Source organism: Leptonychotes weddellii, chromosome 14 (genome assembly GCF_054177405.1).
Source record: "Leptonychotes weddellii isolate Sample4059 chromosome 14, ASM5417740v2, whole genome shotgun sequence".
Lineage (NCBI taxonomy): Eukaryota > Metazoa > Chordata > Mammalia > Carnivora > Phocidae > Leptonychotes > Leptonychotes weddellii.
Window position 1 is genome coordinate 24,666,924 of NC_138382.1, and position 17,591 is coordinate 24,684,514.

Genomic DNA, 17,591 nt, shown 5'->3' on the forward strand with positions numbered 1-17,591 from the left:
TTAATTTTACTTCTAATGCCTTAAGGGTCTATAGTGGAGTCATAGAAAGAAGTGGTTTTTCCTTTACTCTAATGTCTCTCCTAAAGTAGGAGAGTCAAGTTTGGTATTAGATTCAAAAAATTTTAGGCAACGTCTGAAGCAATCACAAACTGTACTAGAATTATACATCCAGGACAAACAAAACTGGATGTTCTATGACCACTTATGGCTGAATATAGAGACTTGGTTAATTCCCTCAGGGAATTAAACCTGGGCTTACCCTAAAATGGGTTGAATCGGAACTTTCCAAAATTTACACAGAATCCTCAAGATCACCATATTTTGTACTGGAAAAAGTAAGAACTGAAAGTAATCTTCAATATTCTTTAAATTCCAAAGTCAGATGGAAAAACCTACAATCCAGAGCTGTCCCCCAACTCCATTATTTTCTGAATTATGCTTGCTTTTATTGTATTGATTTTTTTTAACACCTCCAACCTGCTCCATGAATATTTAAGGTGGTTAACCTTTACTCATTCAATTAGGCACTGTAAAATACAACCCAAGGCAAATTGATGAAAAAAGCATAACAAAGAGAGATATCCTAATCCCCAGAACCTGCGAATATGTTATCTTACATGAGGATGGGGGAGGGGGGGACATGGGACAGGGGATGACACATTATTGTCTTTATCCAGGTGGCCCAATGTAATCACAAGAGTCCTTATAAGGGAAGGAGATAAGCAGAAGAATATAAAAATAAGATGTGACACTGAAAGCAGAGGTGGGAGTGATATGGAGCCAAGAGCCAAGGAATGAGGGTAGCCTCTAGATGCTGGAAAAGGCAAGGAAAAAGATTCTCCCCTTAAAGTCTCCAGAAGTAATCAGCCTTGACAGTTCCTTGATTTTATCCCAGAGAAACTAATTTCAGAACTGTGCCCTCCAATAGTGTAACACAGGAAATTTATGCTCTTTTATACCACTCAGTTTGTGGTAACCTATTACAGAAGCATGGGAAACAGAGGTTAGTACACAAAATGACACCAACTAGCTCTATATTTTTTCATGGCCAACCCCAAACTGGCAAACAAATCGTGAATCAATTTGACCAAAAGCTAAACACAAATCAACTATAAAGAAGAAGCACAATTGTTCCTGGCACTCTTTCAGAAGAGAAATTTCTTAGGCTCTTTATAAAAAGATGCTTTGCCAACTCAGGTAATAAAGAAACTACCTATGCACACAGAATTTCCAATCTAAAAAGTTCTAATAATAAACAGTTTCTATGGTTGGGCTGAAGATAGCAGTGTACCAAGATCCTGAACTTACCTCCTCCTACAGATACAACAAAACTACACTTGCATATGGAATAATTCCCTCTGAAAGGAACTTGAAAAACGAATAAACAGAACCTCCACAACAAAGAATAAAACGACAGCACTGAGATAGAAAAGAGAGGCAGAGAACAGACTGACCAGGAAACAACCACCCCCCCAGCTACAGCCAGTCACAACTGGGAACGATAACAACCATACAGAACTTTTCCCTGAGGAGCAAGGGATTCAAGCTCCACATAAAGCATACCAACTCAGATCCTACACAAGAGGAAAAAACCCCAAAACACTGGACTTTGAAAATCAACGGGGATTACATTCAGAAATACTATAAAAATATAGGGAACAGAAAATGTGCTTTTAAAGTCCTTCTGCAGAGACTCACTCAACCAGGACACCAGTGAAAAACTATCAGTTTGAAAGGTACATAGACCATAAGTAAATTAAACCCATTTACAAACCTTAAAGTATCTGTTGGGAAGTCAGAAAACAGCAAGGACTCTCCCTGGGAACTGAAAGACTGGTGGGAGTAATTTCTGCAGTCTCAACCTACCTTATTAATACCAGCCATTCTGGCATTCTCCCTCCAACTTGCTGGTGTCAATACGTGCACCCTACTGAGAACCCCACACACCAACTCACCATAGCAGTCACTGACATGCCCCACAGCTACGTGGAGGGCCAGCCTTATGACCAGTGAGCCACAGCATTTGCAATCAGGTCAGGAGACAATCTCAACCATCAGTGAGCCACAGCAGATGTGCCCCACCCACCAACATGCCCCAGCCATGGTCCCACTGCAATAAGACAGCACATGCTGCCCACATAGAGGACACCCCATTAGCTCCTGGCTCTGGTGACCAAGGGAGATTGCACTTCTGGGCCCCACAGGATATGTCCTACATAAGACCACACACCTTCAAGACTCGGAGAGGTAGCTGGCATTCCTAATATGTAGAAACAAACACAGAGAGTTGGCAAAATGAAGAGAGAGGGGAATATGTTCCAAACAAAAGAACAAGACAAAACCTCAGAAAAAGAACTAAATGAAATGGACATAAGCCATTTACCTGATAAAAAGTTCAAAGTAATGATCATAAAGATGCTCACTGAACTCAGGAGAAGCATGGATGAACATAGTGGGAACTCCAACAAAAAGGTAAAAAAAATAAAAGAAAGTACCAAAAAGAAGTTATAACTGAACTGAAAAACACTATAGAGGGATTCAACAGGAAACTGGATGAAGTAGAAGAACAAATCAAAGACAAAGCAAAAGACTCCCTCAGAGCAGTAAAATCAAAACAGAATTTAGAAAAGTTAAAATGCCTCAAGGAATGTTTGGAACAATATAAAGTGGAGTAACATTCACATTTTAGGGATACCAGAAGAAAAGAGAGACAAAGGACCAGTAAAATTATTTGAAAAATAATAAATTTCCCACTAATCTAGGGAAAGAATCAGATATCCAGATCAAGGAAGCCCAGAAAGCTCCCAATAAGATGAACCTCATGAGATCCACCCCAAGAAATACTATAATTGAAATGGTAAAAGTTAAGAATAAGGACAGGAGCCTATATCAGCAACAGAAAAACAACTTGTTACATATAAAGGAAACTCTACAAGGCTATCAGGAGACTTTTCAGCAGAAACTTTATTGCCAGAAGGCAGTGGCACAACATAGTCAAAGAGCTGAAAGAAAAAAACTTCTAACCCAGAATTGTCTACTCAGCAAGGCTATCATTCAGAATAGAAGGAGAGATTAAGAGCTTTCCAAACAAGCAAAAGGTAAAAGAATTCATCACCCCTAAACAGGCCCTGCAAGAAATGATAAGGGTCTTCTTTAAGCCAAAAAGAAATGGTTCTAATTAATAACAAGAAAACATATGAAAAAAAAAACTCACTTTAAAAGGTAAATATGTAACAAAGGTGGTAAATCATTTACAAAGCAAGTGAAAAGACAAAAGTAGTATAATTAACTAAAATTACAAAAAATTAGGTAAGGAAAGCATAAGATAAAAAGATGTCATCAAAATGAGTTAAGGAAAGCATAAAATAAAAATATGTCATCAAAAATATAATACGTGGGGGGGAGTAAAAAGGTGAATCTTTGGAATTTGTTTAAAATCAAGTTGCTATCAACTTTAAAAAGGACTATTTACATAGGACATTTTAAGTGAATCTTACAGTAATCACAGGAAAAAAAAATTAGAGTAAATACAAAAAAGAAATGAGAAAGGAATCTAAACATAACATCAAACCACAAGAGAGCAAGAGAAGAAGAAAGGAACAGAGAGGAATTTTTTAAAAGCAGCCAGAAAACAATTTAAAAAAGGCAATGAGTACATGCTTATCAATAATTACTTTAAATGTAAATGGACTAAATCTGCCAATCAAAATATATTAGAAAGGTTGAATGGACTAAAAAAAAAAAAAGATTCATCTATATGCTGCCTGCAAGAGACTCACATCATATAGACTGAAAGTGAAGGAACAGAAAAAGATATTCTATGCAAACAAAAATGAAAGAGAGCTGGAGTAGCTATAATCATATCAGACAAAATAGACTTTAAAACAAATATTGTAATAAAAGAAAAAGGACATTACATAACGATAAAGAGGTTGATCCAGCAAGAAGATACAACATTTATAAATGTATATGTACCCAACATGGGAGCACCTAAAACATAAAGCATATATTAACAGACCTAACATGAGAAATTGAACACAATACAATAATAGAGAAGACTTTAATACTCTACTTTCATTGATGGATAGATCATCCAGACAAAACAAAAAAAAAACAATAAGGAAACATGGGCCTTAAACAACTTATTAGACCAGATTGACTTATGAGATATATATATTACGTTCCATCCAAGGCAATACAATACATGTTCTTCTCAAGTGCATGTGGAACATTCTGCAAGACAATCACATGTTGGGCCCCAAAACAAGTCTCAATAAATTCAAGAAAACTGAAATCATATCAAGCATCTTTCCTGATGACAATGGTATGAAACTGGAAATTAATTACAAGCAGGAAATGGAAAAGAACAAAAAACGTGGAAATTAAACAGCATGCTACTGAACAACCAATGGGTCACTGAAGAAATCAAAGGGAAAATAAAAAAGTATCTACAGACAAATGAAACCAGTAACAAGACATACTACAATCTATGGGATGCAGCAAAAGTGGTTCCAAGAGGAAAATCATAGCAATAACAGGCCTACCTCAAGAAATAAGAAAAATCTTAAACAATGTAACTTTATATTTAAAGGAAGTAGGAAAAGAAGAACAAAATCCAAAATTAGTAAAAGAAAGGAAATAATAAAGATCAGAGAGAAAACAAATGAAATAGAGACAAAAAAAAAAAAAACAGTAGAAAAGTTCAACAAAACTAAGAGTTAGTTCTTTGAAAAGATAAACAAAATTGCCAAACTCTAGCTAGACTCACCAAGAAAAATAGAGGGCTCAAACAGAATCAGAAATGAAAGAGAAATTACAACTGATACCACAGAAATACAAAGGATCATAAAAGATTACTATGAACAATTATATGCCAACAAGCTGGACAACCTAGAAGAAATGGACAAATTCCTAGAAACATATAATCTTCCAAGACTATCATGAAGAAATAGAAAATCTGAATAGACTGATTACTAGTAAGAAGACTGAAACAATATCAAAGAATTCCCAACAAACAAACTCCAGAACCAGTTTCACTGGCAATTTCTACCAAACATTTAAAGCAGATTTAATACCTATCCTTCTCAAACTCTTCCATAAAACTAAAGAGGACAGAGAGCTTCTGAACACGTTTTAGGCCAGCATTACCCTGATACCAAAACCACACATGAACACCACAGAAAAAGAAAATTATGACCAATATCCTTAATGAACACAGATGCAAAAACCTTCAACAAAGTATTAGCAAACCGAATGCAGCAACATTTAAAGGATCATCACCACCACAATCATGCAGGATTTATTCCAGGGATGGAAGGATGGTACAACATCCACAAATCAATCAACATGATACATCACATTAACAAAATGAAAGATAAAAATCATATGATCATCTAATAGGTGCAAAAACAAAAACAAAAAACACTTGGAAAAAAAAAAACACTTGACAAAACTCAACATCCATTTGGAATAAAAACTCTCAACAAAGTGGGGATAGAGGGAACATCCCTCAGCATAAAATATACCATATATGACAAACCCACAGGTAACATCATACTCAATAATGAAAAGCTGAATGTGTTTCCTCTAAGAATAGAAACAAAAACAAGGATGCCCCACTTCTACCACTTTTATTAAACATAATATTGGAAATCCAAGACACAGCAATTGGGCAAGAAAAATAAAAAATTCTTTCCAAATTGTAAAGAACTAAGTAAAATGTCACTATTAGCAGATTATGTGATATAATATACAGAACACCCTAAAGATTCCACCAAAAAAACTGTTAGAACAAATAAATGAATTCAGTAAAGTTGCAAGATGGAAAATCAATATACAGAAATCAATCCCATTTACAAGTGCATCAAAAAGAATAAAATACCTATAAATAAATTTAACAAAAAGATGAAGACCTGTAAACTAGAATACCTACAATTACATAAACTACACAAAAAAGCTAAAACTGTAAGAAACTGAAGAAAGAAACTGAAGAAAATACAAATAAACAGAAATATATTTCATGGTCATGGATTAAAATATTGTTAAAATGTGCACATTACCCAAAACAATCTATAGATTCAGTGCAATCCCTATCAAAATTCTAATGGCATACTGCATAGAACTAGAACAAATAATTCTAAAATTTGTATAGAACTATAAAAGATTATGAATAATCAAGTAATCCTGAGAAAGAACAAAGCTAGAGGTATCATGTTCCCTGATTTCAAACTATACTACAAAGCTACAGTAATCAAAACAGTATGGTACTGGAACAAAAACAAACACACAGATCAATGGAACAGAACTGAGAGCCGAGAAATAAACCCACATATATATGAACAATTAATCTATGACGAAAGAGCCAAGGATATACAATGGAGAAAGAATAGTCTCTTCAATAAATGGTTCAGGGAAAACTGGACAGCATGTGCAAAAGAATGAAACTCAACTACTGTCTTATATTATAGACAAAAGTTAACTCAAAATTGATTAAAGACCTGAATGTAAGACCTGAAACTGTAAAATTCCTAAAAGAAAACAGAGAAAAGAGGGTTTTTGCATCTGTGTTCACGTTTATAAGCTCTCTGACACTGAAGTGATATATCTGACTCCAAAGGCAAGGGAAACAAAAGCAAAAATAAACAAATGGGACTACATCAAACTAAAAAGCTTCTGCACAGCAAAGGAAACCATCATCAAAACAAAAAGGCAACCTACTGACAGGAGAAGATATCTGCAAACCATATAACCAATAAGGAGTTAATATCCAAAACACATAAAGAACTCATACAACTCAAAAAGGAAAAAAAAAAAAACTTGATTAAAAAGGGGCAGAGGATCTGAATAGACATTTAGCCAAAGAAGACATACAGATGGGCAACAGGCACATGAAAATATGCTCAACGTCACTAATTAATAGGAAAACGCAAATCAAAACCAAAGTAAAGTATCACCTAACACTGATAATGGCTATTGTCAAAAAAACAAGAAATAACAAGTGCTGACAAAGATGTGAAGAAAAGGGAACCCTCGTACACTGTTGGCAGGACTGTAAATTGGTAAAGCCACTATGTAAAACATTCCTCTAAAAATTAAGAATAGAACTGCCATATAACACAAGCTACTCTACTGGGTATTTTTCCAAAGAATATAAAAACACTCATTCAAAAAGTTATATGCTCCCATATGTTCACTGCAGCATTATTTACAATAGCTAAGATATGAAAGCAATCTAAGTGTCCACTAATAGATGAATAGATAAAGAAGACATGGTATATTTTTACAATGGACTACTACTCAGCCATAAAAAATGAAATCTTGCCATTTTTTGACAACATGGATTGACCTTGAGGGTATTTACACTAAGCAAAATAAGTCAGACAAAGAAAGACAAATACCGTATGATTTCACTCATACATAAAATCTAAAAAATCAAAACGAACAAACAAAACAAGACAAAAACAAACTCATAGATACAGAGAATACATGAGTGGTTACCAGACGGAAGTAAGCAAAACAGGTGAAAGGAGTCAACTGTATGATAATGGATGGTATTAGACTTTTGGTGATCACTTTGTAGTGTATACAATGTTGAATTATAAAGTTGTATATCCAAAACCTACTTAATTTTTAAAAAATTATTTGTCTCCAGAATGTTTTATGTTATTCAGTAAATATCTAGTACTCATTCTCACATTTTTTGTCTTTGGCCAACAAGTTTTTTCATTTTATTTCACTTTCTCCCAGATATCAAAATATTTTTTTCCTCTCTATAAGAATTACTTTTTTTTTTCTTTTTGCTTTTCCCTTTTGCTCCTTGGCTCAGACTCTTCAGTTTCTTTCATTGTATTTGTAGGTGGGAAGAAGAGGGAGTCTTAAAATTCAAAGAAATGACAATCACTACAACATCAAACTGGACACAGGCCTGGGTTATCGTTAATTAAAAACATCAGTTTTCTAACAAAGTGTCATCCACAATCAACAGCCAAATATGTGGTATTTGAGCAAATGAAAAAATAGCAAATCTGTCAGCATTTCTTACGTAAAAGGAATATAACTTAATTTTTAATATCTTGAAAGATGACCTATTTATCAATATATTTTAAGAACACAGTCCAAAAATTACTCCATAGAGTTCAAACAATCAAATAATCATTTTCAACACATCACAATATAGAAGAGAAAAACTAACCAGATTTACCTTTCATTAAAAAAAGGAAAGGAGGGGCGCCTGCGTGGCTCAGTCGGGCTCAGGTCATGCTCCCAGGGTCCTGGGTTCAAGCCCCCCATCAGGTCCCGCACTGGGCTCCCTGCTCGGTGAGGAGCCTGCTTCTCCCTCTCCTCCTGGCTCGTGCTCTCTGTTGCTATCTGTCTCTCTCAAATAAATAAATTAATTAATTTTTAAAAAAAGGAAAGGAGATGAAACTGGTCTCAATTTGTAGGCATTACGAATATCAAGGGTGGCCTACACAAATAATTATATCATAAAATCACAGTTTTTGAATTGGAAGCAACTTTAGGGATCGTCTAAACTCAAATTCCCCAGTTCACAAATGAGGAGACTCAGACCCTGTATCAGTCACTTACCCAACTAAACCCAGAATGACTTGAGGACATGTATTATTGAACAAGCCATGTATTATTGAACAATAAAAACAAATACACTGAAGAAAGGGGAGATGACCTTGACCCAGCCCTGCCATTACCATGCTTCCAGTCTTTGGTCTATACTACTGTCTTAACTTTGAGGTACACTTTCCAGTGGGGATATCCAGAGATTTTCTAAGGAGTACACACGCACAATTCGTTTTAGGATCAATTTCTGGATCTTCAACTTTTTTAAGTACTCTTAGTCTGTTCAGGCTGCTGTTAAAAAATACCACAAACTGGGTGGCTTATTAATAACAGAAATATATTCCTTACATAAGTTCTGAAGGCTGGGAAGTCCGAGTTCAAGATACTGCAGATGCAGTGTCTAGTAGGGACCTGCTTCCTAGTTCATAAACAGCTGTCTTTTTGCTGTGTACTTACACATTAGAAGGGACTATGAGGCTCTCTGAGTCCTTTATAAGGGAGTAATCCCAGTCATAAATGCTCCATCCTCATGACCTAATCACCTCCCAAAACCTTACCTACAAATACCATCACTTTGGGGATTAGGTTTCAAACTATGAATTTGGCATCATTCTCTTTCCTAAAAACTCTGTTAAGAACAACTGAAGTCTAAGCCTCTGTTTTCCTCCTTCTCCTGTCATAATCATTCCTCTCCCACTTTGTAGAAGAAAGCTGTAATGCTACACTGTGTAGTAAGAAATATGTTTTTTGGTCTTCATCCAATGTTCCTGGCTTACAACTCCCAAACCCTTGGAATTTCCTAAGTGATAAGAGTAATGGGAACATCTTCTGTTATACTTGGTCTCGAGTTCTCAGTTACTGAAATAGCTTCACAGCCATAAAGGTGAAACGGGTGTCTTGTTATTTATAACAAGCCACTTTCAACCACACTAGAGTTTATGTTAATGCTTTTGGAAAGCTCCTAAGGATAGAGGCTGGTTGCCAGGGGAACCAATCATGATTCATGGGTTGGAACTTTCAGTCTCACCCCTCCACATATAGCTCCAAGGGGAAAAGAGGGGCTGGAGGCTGAATCAGTCACCAATGGCCAATGAGTTCATCAATCATACCTACATAACAAAGCCTCCATAAAAATCCCCGAACTCTGGGGTTTAGGAGAGCTTTCATGTTGGTAAAAAAGAATGCATCCATGTTCAGGAGGGTGGTGTATCCCAAACTCCAGAGACTGAAGCTCCTGCACTAGGAACCCTCTGGACCCTTCCTTTCTGACTCCATCTCCAGGTGGTGTCAGAACAGAGTTAAATTGTAGGACCCCAGCTGGTGTCTGAGAATTGCTTAGTGTGGGGAAACCTCTACACAACTGGTGCCCACAAGTGTGAGAAGTGAAACAAAGTATTACGTGAGCAGAGTATTAAAAACAGAGGAGAGATACAGGAAGGGAAGTGGGTTTTCCCTTCTTTAAAAAAGCCATTCCTGACTCTTACTCCATCTGCCTTTCACCGTGGTACATGATAGTGCTAAGACGTAAAACCCACGGCTCCAAACAGGGGCCACTCAAAAAGATTAGCACCAATACATTTCTCAACAGAAATATCACCACCCCATCGCCATCTACCCATCAAGAACTGCAGCTGAGGGACACCTGGGTGGCTCAGTCAGTTAAGTATCTGCCTTCAGCTCAGGTCATGATCCCAGGGTGCTGGGATCGAGTCCTGCATCCAGCTCCAGCGGGGAGCCTGCTTCTCCCTCTGCCTGCTCTGCCTGCCACTCCCCCTGCTGTGCTCTCTTTCTCCCTAACAAATAAATAAAATCTTAAAAAAAAAAAGAACTGCAGTTGACATGAAATTTTACTTTTATGTTTAACAGATTATTTTTAAATTTGTCAAATGTTTACATCACTTTAATCAACTGTGTATTAGGAATAATCGAAAATATAACTCAAGTCTGGGGCACCTGGCTGGCTCAGTTGGAAAAGCATGCAGCTCTTGATCTTGGGGCTGTGAGTTTGAGCCCCATGTGGCGTGTACAGATTACTTAATAAACTTAAAAAAAAAATTAAAAAATTAAAAAATAAAAAGATAATTCAGAAAAAAATTTAAATGTATAATCTTAGATTCTATGCATTTTTATTGTACAATCTTTTGGAAGTCTATTACCTGTATTCTTGTATTCACTGTACTCAGTCAGAGGCAGTTTCTCCACGTTTTGAACTATTTGTCTAGAATGTCCTCAACTTCCCCACACTTGCCTCATTGTCAAATGAAACTACACCCTTCCCTGGGGTCTCTGGGAACCCTCTCTTTTCCCCCCAGGTTCTACTCCTATCCCTTCCCATCTCATTTAAGACTTTTCTCCATGCACTGCTCTCCCTATCCATCACCTCCTTTTCTCTTGGCCCATTAAAAACCTTTCTTTCCCCTATCCTGAAAAAGAATATCCTTGATCTTATCATCCTATTTCTTTCTGTTCTTTGACAGTCAAGCATCTTGAAAGAACAGTCTACATACCCACTCACTGCTGTCTCCATTTCCTCAGTAATTATTCATTCCTCAGTTTCCAGAAATGACTTCTGTTCCCACCATCATGTTTAAGATTTCTGAGCAAAGGTCCATAGCAACTCTGTGCTACCAAACCTCCTGGGACAAGGGCAGAATTAATTGTTCTGGTCTTGTTTGCCTTCTCTGTAGCATCAAACAGTTCAGTGCTTGCCCTACACATACTCTCCTCCCTTGGTTTCATGGATATCACTCTTTCTTTCTCCAATAGTACCTTCTAAGTCAGCCCTTCTGAAAGCTCTTCTTCCTCTGGCCATCATGCAACACACATGCTTCTCAGGACTGATTCTCTGTCCTTGCAGATTTTCAATTGTGTAAAACAATCCCGCCACACACACACACACACACACACACACACCACAACACAAAAGCCTATCCCCTTGCCATTTTAAAAACCTAGGCTGACATTCTCACCATGTCCTTGCCCTGACAGATTGATCTTGACCATTGCCAAGGAAAAAACTCTATTTCTAAGACCAAAGGGATAATAAGAGAGGCTTCTGCAAAAGATGAAGAACAGGGAGAGATTTATGCCTCTGGATCCTTCCACCCTTTACACGTTACTTATGATCCTAACTCCATATTGTCCCCTAGGCCTGCTAGTGACACCTGAATTCAGACCAGTAGCTGATTCCACCACACACTACTGCCTTAGGAACAAACAGAGAAGCAACTGTGCCACATCTGAACTGACCAATTAATATCTGACCAAGGGCCACTTTGAAGTGACAGCTTTCTAAATTGGCCAAAACTACATAATCAACTATTTCCAAAAACTGGGTCAGAATTTTCAGTTTAATTTCTCTAATTTATTCACCTCAATAGTCCTGATCAGAGACAGTGAGGAGGACTGGTACAGGATCCAGGGTAATATTAAATGCCTAAAGATGATAAACCAAGTTTTCATTTACTCACTAGTTTTCAACCATGGGAAGAGTAGGAAGGTGAGATCAAAACGGTACTCTACAACGAATCGCTTCCATCATTCACCCTTATCATTATCAATCATGTCACTGGTGTTAACTTGGGCCACCCAAGTCTCCTTCTTGAGACCTAGGCTTGGCAACAGAACAAGACAGACTGATGATAGACAAGGATGAAAAGGACAAATCTCCTGAGCTTCAGGAAGAGTGAAGCAAATATCAAAAGTAACTCTATAGCCTGGCCTTTGACTCTTTTATTAAATGCAAATGCCCTCCTAAGAAAAGGCATACCATACTTATAAATATTAATATGAATATCTTAGAAGGGATTTGTTGACAGTGAGTAAAGATGGTTGGGCACCCCACCTAGTAATGGGGAATGGCAGAACAGACCAACGTGCCAGTGACAGGTGAAATGAGAAGGTGTCAAAGACAAATTCTGCCTATAGCCAGCCTGGGCAATTTCAAAATATTCAGCCTGCCATTCCTGAAATATTCAGTTATAAAGAATGGAGTGCAAGACCAATAAGGCTACACTATTAGAGAGTATTAAACATTGATCATTGATCATTCTGTGACTATTACTATGATTCTGAATCTACTCTCCAAAGTTTTGTTTTAAACACTGTCTTTCTAGGAGACCGTTTTGTTTACTGGAAATGCAAGCTTACCTAAATTTGTATGAACACAAAAGAATATGCTTGACTCACTGTGTTCCACCATAATATTGGGTACAAGATGACTCATTTCATATGAGCTAAGAATTTAATGAATGGCAATTGCTTAACTATTTTGAGCTGCTACCAGGCATCAAGTCAAACCTTCCCAAAAACGTGAACAGCTATTTCTGAGTCACCAATACCTCCCTCTTTCCATCTAATAAATGTTAGTATAATAGAGTGACGAAGGAGGCAGACTCTGGAGATAGACGGCCAAGGTTTGAATTCCCACTCTGCCATAAACAAGCCTTGTGACCTCGGAAGTTATTTAACCTGTGTTCTTCAGTTCTGGTATCTGTACAATGGGAAAAAACCTAATAGGGCTACAATGAAGCTTAAAATGGGTCAATATAAAGAAAGCACTTGGACCTGGGCCTGGCATTCAAGAAATGTTAAATATTATCATTAATTATTGTATTTCTAATAAAAAGAAGCTGATGGCTTTCTCCAAGATTTCTCTGCTAGGTAGAAATAATCTCTCTTGGCAACCCTAAATGTCAGCAAAACTGCTCATGAAAGCAAGGGAGTCAACAATGAGAATAAGCATCAATGTCCTGGACAGGCTGTGCACCACACAAACCTGAAAGTCCCAAATTGTTTATTTTACTGTACCACAAATATTAGAGTTTGAGGTTTCAAGATTTTGCTAAGCCAGTTCCTGCTACATTCAAAATATGGTAATATAAGATGGTTTGGTCAGCTGTCAAGTCATGGGTTGTACAAACACTAGTTTACAACAAAAATGACTATAAAAGTGGTATGGTTCTTTTTTTTTTTTTTTCAGAGTTTTTTTTTTTTTTTTTAATATTTTATTTATTTATTTGACAGAGACAGAGACAGCGAGAGCAGGAACACAAGCAGGGGGAGTGGGAGAGGGAGAAGCAGGCTTCCTGCTGAGCCGGGAGCCCGATGTGGGACTCGATCCCAGGATCCTGGGATCATGACCTGAGCCGAAGGCAGTTGCTTAACGAACTGAGCCACCCAGGCGCCCAAAAGTGGTATGGTTCTTAATGGTTTTATTAAATTATATTTGAGGCCTTTTATTTTCCTAGCTGCAAATAATAGGGAGAAGAGTCCACTTGAGAACAAGAACCAAATTTAAATTAATTATAAATTTCAACATAACTTGGAAACCTCAGCTCAGCCTCTTTCTACATGCAAGACCAAACACAGTATAGTTTATAATTTAATATCCAAACATATCACTAGCAAGCTAGGTTCCAATGCCAGCTACCACTATTAGCTGTATGGCTAATATTTCATCTCTCTATAAAAGAAAGGGGTATTGATACTAATCTCATAGAACCAAAAGAGAAGATTAAATGAGAAAAATGCTAACAATAAATAGTAGTTATAACTATTAATAAATAACACAGGAAAATGACATTTACTCAAGCTCTGAGACACACACCCACACGATTACAATTAAAAAAGAACAAAGAATCTGAGCCAAGGAATAAGAAAATAATTTTAAATTCTTTCTATAGAGTGGAAAACAGATTTTGATACCTGGGAGAATATGAAGACAAATAAAATGTTATGTTGCCAAAGCAAAGCGGTGTGAGGAAGAGTCATAGACATTTACTAAATAACATAAAGGAATCTGGAAAGAAATAACTTATTCATTCAGTATCAAAGGTGAAGTCTATAGCCAGGAGGATGTATGATGAAATAACTCACCCAACCAGAGCAGGCTCTGAGACACTATAATTTAAAATGACTATAATATCATAAATTAGGTAAACTAATATTTGGAATAACCAATTTAAAATAGAATGTCATAAATTTATTCTATGGAGTTTTACACTTACCATTGACATACCTTATGTTCTTTATTTTATGTACATCACAATAAAAAAGTAAAAATAATGTCATGTAAAGGATGTGAATAGATAATCTACACATCAAGAAACATATATTTATTCTTTCATTCAATAGGTATCTACTATTGCTAATATTCAATAATACCGGTAATCAAAAAAGCAGAGAAAAACAAAAGAATACCACTTTTTGTCTATAAAACAAGCAATTACAACATAATTCCCAAAGCTGACAAGAATACAGTTAAATAGCCACTCACATATAGGTTTGTGGAAGTGTAAATGGCACAGGTTTTCTGGAGGGTAAACAGAGAAGTACACCAAAAGCTGTGAAAGTATTTATGCCCCTTCACCCACTTTCCTTACCACAGCTGTACACAATGATACTAACAGGTCTTTACCACATACATACTAATAAACTACTGATGATCTCAATCTCTAACAATAAGCAATTATTTAAATAATTTGTAATATAGCCATATGGAAGAACACAGAAGACCACTCATCTCATTTTTGAAGAACATGGTTTCATGACATGAAAAAAACGGCTGTGTTAGATCACTAAATTTAAGACTATAAAACACTACGTACAACATGACTACAATTTTCTAAAAAACAAAAACTAGAAAGCTAGAGGAGGAAGATGGCAGAGGAGTAGGAGACCTAAATTCGTCTGCTCCCAGGAATTCAGCTAGATAGGGATCAAACCATTCTGAACACCTACCAACTCAACAGGAGATCGAAGCAAAGAATAGCAGCAACTGTCTGAACAGAAGAGCAACCACTTTCTGGAAGGACGAGCGGAGAAGTGAATCCGAGGCGATATTCGGGAAGATAGACGGCGGAGGAGGGGGCCTCCATCAGCCGCTTCTGGCAAGTGATAGAACAGCAGAGCACAAAATCAGAACTTTTAGAAGTTGGCTCCGCTGAGGGACATCGCTCCAGTGGCTAAGCGGGGGGTGAAACCCTTGCTGGGACAGTGTGGTCTCAGGACCCTCAGGGTCACAGAAAGACCAGGGGTGCCTGAGTGCGGCAGAACTCCCAGGTATCAGAGCAGGGAAGCCAGCTGCAGAGACGGAGCCGAGGAGTGGGCTCTCAGCTCGGGGTGGCCATAAACCGTGATCCGTGGCACACTCGGGCCACTGCTCTTCCAGCAGGGACCCAACAAGCGGCAGATCCAGGGAGACTCCCCTTTCTCCCCCAGGAGGAGCAGCATGGGAGCACAACGCAGGGATCTGCTGGGTTTGGAGACTCCACACGTGGTCGTGTGCCAGAGACAGAAACGCTCGGTCACAGGCCGGGTGAGCATAGAGTGGGGCCGGAAACCGAGGAGATGGGAGTGATTGACTGCTTTTCTCTGGGGGCCCACTGAGGAGTGGGGCCCCACCTGAGCTCTCGGCTCCTCCGGGCGCAGATTGGGAGGCTGCCATTTTCACTCTCGTCCTCCAAAGCTGTACGGAAAGCTTGGAACAAAAGCTCCCGAGAGCAAACCGGAGCAGATAACTTAGCCCGACGGGGCAAGGGTGGGGCAATTCCACCTCCGGAAAAGACATTTGGGAACCACGGCAACAGGCCCCTCCCCCAGAAGATCAGTGAGACCTGCCAGCCAAGACCAAGTTTACCGATCAGTGAGAACAGCAGAACTCCAGCGCTAGGGGAATACTGCACATAGAATCCATGGCTTTTTTACCATGATTCTTTAGTCTTTCAAAGTTAATATTTTTTTAACTGTCTTTTTTTTTTGGAATTTTTCTTTTTCCCTTTTTCAACCAACACCTTATCAATCCCTTTTTTAAAAAACATTTTTATTTTTCATTTTTAGGGTCATATTCTATCCCTTCATAGTAGTTACCCTTATTTTTGGCATATATATATAAGTTGTTCTCTCTTTAAAATTTTGGGATAAAGTTTCTTCTAACAAACCAAAATATACCCTAAATCTCTAGTGTATGGCTTTGTTCTAGTCTCCTGCCTGATCACATTCTCTCCTCCCTTTTTTTTAATCCTCTTCTTTCTTTTTTCAACCAACTTCTTATCTATTCCTTTTATAAAATCTTTTATAATTCTTATCTTTACAGTCATATTCCATCCCTTCATCATATTTACCCTTATTTCTGTACCTATATAAGTTGTTCTTTCTTTAAAATTTTGGGAGGAACTTTCTTCTAACAGACCAAAATACGCCCAAACTCCAGTGTGTGGCACTGATCTATGCACCAGCCTGATCATATTTGATCATATTCTGGTTTTTTTTTTGGTTTCTTTGTTTTTATCTTTGTTTTTTTCTTTTTTTCCTCCTTTTTCTTTCTTTCCCTTTCTTTTCCCCCAGTTTCAGGTCTCTTCTGATTTGGTTAGTGTATATTTTTCTGGGGTCATTGTTACCCTGTTAGCATTTTGTTCTCTCATTCATCTGTTCTACTTTGGACAAAATGATAAGATGGAAAAAATCACCTCAAAAAAAAGAACAAGAGGCAGTACCGACAGCCAGGGACCTAATCAATACGGACATTAGTAAGATGTCGGAACTAGAGTTCAGAATGACGATTTTAAAGATACTAGCTGGGCTTGAAAAAAGCATGGAAGATACTAGAGAATCCCCTTCTGGAGAAATAAAAGAACTAAAGTCTAACCAAGTTGAAATCAAAAAGGCTATTAATGAGGTGCAATCAAAAATGGAGGCTCTAATTGCTAGGATAAATGAGGCAGAAGACAGAATCAGTGACACAGAAGACCAAATGATGGAAAATAAAGAAGCTGAGAAAAAGAGAGATCAACAACTACTGGATCACAAGGGCAGAGTTCAAGAGATAAGTGATACCATAAGACGAAACAACATTAGAATAATTGGGATCCCAAAAGAAGAAGAAAGAAAGAGGGGCAGACGGTATATGGGCGCAAATTATAGCAGAGAACTTCCTTAATTGGGGGAGGGAAACAGGCATCAAAATCCAGGAAACACAGAGAACCCCCCTCAAAATCAATAAAAATAGGTCAATAGCC

At 37.6% G+C, this 17,591-nt stretch overlaps 1 protein-coding gene across 11 annotated transcripts in view; it reads right to left on the minus strand.

Annotated features, from left to right (window-relative positions):
• The window catches only part of FANCC (FA complementation group C), a 275,913-nt gene that overhangs the window by 208,355 nt on the left and 49,967 nt on the right, over positions 1–17,591 (minus strand). The window contains exon 2 of one of the 11 annotated variants that reach the window (XM_081802925.1): positions 15,316–15,461. The exons of the other annotated variants lie outside the window; for them this stretch is intronic. The gene's annotated coding sequence lies outside the window, so the exon portion shown is untranslated. The remainder of the gene's footprint in view (positions 1–15,315; positions 15,462–17,591) is intronic. 11 annotated transcript variants of the gene reach the window in all.